The following is a 6,000-nucleotide window of genomic DNA, read 5'->3' as shown; positions in this document are numbered from 1 at the left end:
TAAAATAAGCATTAGAGAAAACGAAAAGGGTAAATTATAAAACCCTCATTTGACTTAGGCTAACTTACAAAAAATACCCCCCACCTATCTGTAATTACTAAAATCACCCCGATGTTTGTTTTTGTTTTACACCGACCCCCTTAAGGTGTGATTTTTAACGATTTTTTTTTTATCCGTTGGAATATTCTCCCAAACAATGTCGATTCTACCTTGCAGATGTCGCATTTCGTTATATTATTTTTAAAGACAAAAAATACCCTATTGGGGGCATTTACATTGGAATCTTTATTGTTCTTATGGTGATATTTTGTTTTCAAAAGGTAACATAAAGAAATGTCACATTTGCATGGGTAGAATTTTACATTTTTCGGAGAATATTCCATAGAATCATGGAGATTCCATGATAAATCACACATTTAGGGGTCGGTGTAAGACAAAAACAAACGTTGAGGGATTTTGATAATAACTTATAGGTGGGGGGTTGTTCGTAATTTGACCTAAATTTAGGGTTTTTTCACAATTTACCCAAAAGAAAACGATAAAAGAGCCAAGTGTTTTACATGTTAAGCATGCGTTAGTTTGTCACTTACCAATGCTTTAAGAAGAATCAAAACAAAAGGCATGTCCTATTATATATTTTTATTTAATTTATTTTATTAATGTTTTCTCCTTTTAATAAAGTTGTGGTTCCAAGTTTTGTCCTGAATCTGGTCATATTAAAATACAATTAATAGTTGACACATAAAAGAGTAGGACCAAACATACTTTTACATTGGAAATTCCTTTGATCATGATAAGAAACTTCATTAATATTAGATTGGGAGCATAGTTATAAATTTCAATATTTGTAATTGTCACTACTTATTTGAAATACATAGTAAATATTTTAAATTATTATCAGTGGCAGAGCCAGTATTGGGGGCATTGCCCCGCCTTAGATTTAACAGTCTCTTTTTATATATTTTTTTATGTATTCGATCCATTCGAACTTAAACCAATGCATCATATCTTTAATGTTGAATATGTAGTAGTTATTCGAGTTGTTTAAATTGACTTAATTACGTATATTTTTATTTACCTCGTGCACATACGCCAATCGAGTATTTTGTTACGTTTACGTGATTCTTGACTCTAATTGAAACAATTAATTAGAATAACATAAGAATTAAGATGTCAGCATAATAACAATAATTTCATTCACATCATATTGTTTTTGGAAAGTAACTAACAATCAAATCCAACAAACTATGAATATTCCTATTTTAAAACTTCAAAAATAAATATAAAAAAACCTCATTAAGTAGTATGTGTCTTAAATAGTTAATACTTAATACGCCACTTTGATATCCAAAGGCCAGACGTGTAAATCTTATTGGCCAGCGCTTTACCAATGAAACCCTAAACCTAATTCTAATTCTAAAAACTAAAAAGTCAAAAAGACAGACACGTGGCGGTTTGCATGCAGAAATCAACCGGGTACCGGTAGTTGGGGTAAAGTAACAGTGACTTGCTTGAATACTTAGCACCGTGAATCCACGAGTAAGGATGACGCAGGTTTTCCGATTGCCAGGTGTTCATAAAATAATTATTTTTTATACCCATTTTGCCCTTTTCTCTTTTTTTTTTTCCTTTTTCTAATTGATTAGAAAACCCGAAATTACTAAAACCAATAAATTTGAATTCGTGCTGATAACTCTCAAATCGCAAGAAAAATATAAACCCCACTAGAATAATGAGATAATTTCTACTATAAACTTTTCTTTTTGTTTTCTGAATTCTGATATAAGAGTAAAAATGAATTCAACCGTGCATATTACTTTATTGTTATAATTTAACTGAAGATTTCATAATTTAAAAATAAAAATTTTAACTTTATTACTTATATTTGCTGTATCTATAACCTGTGTTGAATGGAGTACCACTTTCGAATTTCGATACTTTATATAAATTAATATTTACGATGTAGGTTTGGAATACAAATTATTTTTAATAAATACAGTGAAGCACGAGTTCAAGTTTCATTCTTTTATTATTAAAAAAAGAAAAACAATATTTTATAGTTCACCATATAAGATATTTTAGTAATTAATTAGCTTCATTAGCTATTAATCATAAGTGGGAATGCATTAAGCCGAATTAATTTCGGTTTATTTCTACACCATCTATATAATATATAAATTGAAACCCTCATAGCTTAGAAATCCGACATTTGGCATCCATGTCATCGACACGTGTGAATCTACATGGCATCCAACTCATTTTACACATGTCATTATTTATTACTTTGATATCTTCTATTTTTATTTATCATCATTAATTGATGATTAGGCTAAACTTGCCAAAAATATTATCCGAATCATTAATTAGTATTTTAACATGGAAATAATATCTTATGTCATAACAATTTACCAAATATATTTAAAATCTTTTCCATATTCCATGGTATCAAACTTTAATCGTAATCAATTAATATCAATTAAAATATTTATCATATTAATTTAATATGTAAAATATTCAATTTTGATTTTCATAAAATGTGTTTAACTAATAATTGTCATTAATTCCGATTTATAGATTGTCGCCCATTATAGAATTTGATTTTTTTTAACTATATTTCCGGATTAAAAATCCTACAATTTCAATTCAAATAAAAAACTGAAAACTCAACCCAAAAAAAAAAATAAAATTATCCGGATTTGTGTATTAAGTGGTGTCAATTATTTTTATAGATAATTTGAATCAAATCAATTTACATTGGTTTTAAATGTTTAGTAAGCTCTTCAATGCACATTTCTATAATTACTAAACATTTAAAATATTTCCTTATAAAATCAAAATCAATGTTGTAAATTGTAATAATGAAATGAATGCTTAATTTAAAATTAATTATCCTCATTTTTTTCATAATGGTATTTACATCCTATATATTATAAATATCAAAATCAAATCTTTTTTATTACAATCAAGTCTCCGGAAATTTATTTTCACAAGGAATATCACAGGAATTGATTATTTTGTCAATTAGTCATTATTCACTAAGTGTAATTTAAATTAATTTCCTCAATTATCTTCTAAATATATGGCATTAAATCTCTCTTTCCTTCATAACAATTTTCTTTTACTTTTTTATTCTCCGAAAATTAGTATAAAAACCCTCCATCCTAACACATTCAATCACATTCATACTCTACACCCCACTTTTTGGAATCACACGAAAACACTATAGATTCAACACAATTTTTTTTTCATATTTGTATTCAATTATAGAGATTTACATTTATTTTTGTGTAATTATTATTTTAGTTCGTTCGATGCATATTATTTTTTTCTATATTATTTTTTTTCTCGAAATGTTCCGTTATAAATACCAATATCATTATTTTATTTTGATTATAATAGGAGGAACATGTTGATCAAATTTATCAACAAAATTAATGATTCCACATGCAAGAGATGAAAGAGAGCACACGACGCTTGCTATTAAATCTTCTTCTATTGTTTTCTATTTTTTTTTTCTTACTAATTTAAGGAGACACTTTATGGTTACATGACTTTGTTCTTCTCCATTTCTAGATTTGTTTGTGTTTTAGAATGTAGTGTTAGTATATGTTAATAAAGTAGAATACATTTGTAAATTGATATAAACATTTCAAAGGTATTTAATTTTAATCAAATCGATTGAGTTTTTTTGGTTTTTGACAATATAGTCATTTTTTGCGGATTTTTCGAATATTTATTTTTATAAATTTATGTTTTAGATACATATTCATTATAATATGATTCATGCTAACTACCGCAATATGTTAGTTGGCAAAATAGTTTTGAAATTTAAAACTCATTGATTCACCCGTAAACATGTAGTCTTTTGGCATTTTGCACCCCAAAAAATATTTATTAGTATTTTTCACACTCAAACCACAATATATCATTCACACTGCACACTATAATATTTTTTTTAAAAATTTTATGAGGGAATGGTCATATTTTTGGTGATTTTGTTTTTCGAGATACATTATACAAAATTAGAATATCATTTATTCTAATTGAGTACAACCTAATTTCGAGCGAACAAGGCAAAAAAAAAGTCTCTTTAAATTACTTAAATTTTTATTTTCTCACGTGAGATATAAAAGAAATTCTCATAAACTTTTATTATCAAATTATCCAATTGGTAGATCTTTTATTGCAATTGGTGAAAATATTTGATGGATTTTTATATATAAAAAACACAACTTTTACGTGATTTGGTTAGAAAATGGGTGAGAGAGAACTAAGTATAATACCCTCCATTTTCACCCATTACATAGCATCCTTACTCCACATAGTGTTTTTTTACTTTCACATGATATAGTCATGTGTTTTTTTCCCTTCCGTAATTTATATAACAAGTGTGTGATGTTTTTTGTACAAAAATTCATTTAGTTTGTTCAATGGATGTTTTTCTTTTTTTCGTTCTGTTTATGTTTTATTGTAATATTTCATTATATAATAAGATCTAATGTAACTTATGTTATATAATATATAAAAATTGAATTTCATCCTCAATTGCTTGACATTTGGCATGTATTCAATTTCATCCCATGTGGCAAATTAATTGGTGAAAATAAATCATCAAAAAATATGTTACCGTTTTCTAAAATTAAAGATAATTAAATATATTTAATTATTTTATTAATGTATTTATATCCTATCATTTATAAAATGTTCTAAATATATCAACTTTCTTGGCAAACTCTAAATAGATTTATGATTGAATTTAATTTAATTTAATTTTAATAATAATTAATTTTATTTGAATTTAGTTAAATGCAATTTCAAATCTTCCCTTATTTTAATTCCTTGATTGGTATTAAAAAAAAGATGGATTTATATTAAAAAAAAACATGGATTTATATTTAAAAAAAAAAAAGATATTGAAAAAAAAATCATTTGATGTTATATATTTTATATAAACATGACCATATTATAAATAATGTGAAAATTGGCACTCATTTTTTGGTCTGCCATGTGTACACTAACATGCTGTCAATTATTTACCATATTGAAAATTATACTACTTGAATTTCATGTCATTGTTTTAACTTTTGTTTTTTGTTCATTGAATCCAGTGACAAAAATGTATGATTGATTTAACTTTTTAATTATATACTAATTAACATACAAACTTTCTTATGATTATACTACTAAATTAAATAACTTAAGTTAAGTTTAATTAGTTGATAAAAAAAAATATGAATTGATTTTATATATTTCAAAATATAACAATGTTATTCTAAATCTTTGGTGTTATTTATTTATTCACTTTATTTAATACCAAAGATTAGTAATATCTCTCTGAAAGAAAAAAAGATTAAGAATACCAATTGTTTTATTTAAAATGTATAATGATCGTATATACTATATATTGTATTCCACTAATAATTATTTCACTGTGATAAATATAATGAAGTACACATCTAGAGTAACTCCAACCCAAAAATATCAAAATGAGTTTGCAAAAATTTATGTGATATTTAATATTTTATTTTGATATTTATCTAAATGTATTTGCTCCAACCATATGTGTATATTATATTGATGTTAATTAAACATAATTAAATTGATTTATATATCTAATTGCGACATGTCATTTTCTAAATGGACACTGAAGTGGTTAAATTCATAACTCATGGTTGATATTTTATTATGCATGATGTATTTTTACAATCCGAAAGATGAAATATCAAAATACAATCCTCATTTCATAATTCTGTTGGAATTAAAAATTACTATTTTTTAGTATGAAAATGGTGATTAAAGGTTTTGATAATTTACATTAACAAATACAATATCAATTGGCAAATCAGTAGTTTCTATGATCCATTTTTAGTTATAAACTCAATAAGATATTTATATATTACATAAAAGACTACAATTATATGAAATGTAATTGCATAAGTATGTGTGTGTCTTTTCAAATTGAGAAAGTTTTGATGCAATATTGTGGCTATGAATGGAAAA

Source organism: Erythranthe guttata, chromosome 6, assembly GCF_056151865.1.
Source record: "Erythranthe guttata isolate IM_541 chromosome 6, IM_541, whole genome shotgun sequence".
NCBI classification, from domain to species: Eukaryota; Viridiplantae; Streptophyta; class Magnoliopsida; order Lamiales; family Phrymaceae; genus Erythranthe; species Erythranthe guttata.
This window is presented reverse-complemented; position numbering follows the sequence as displayed.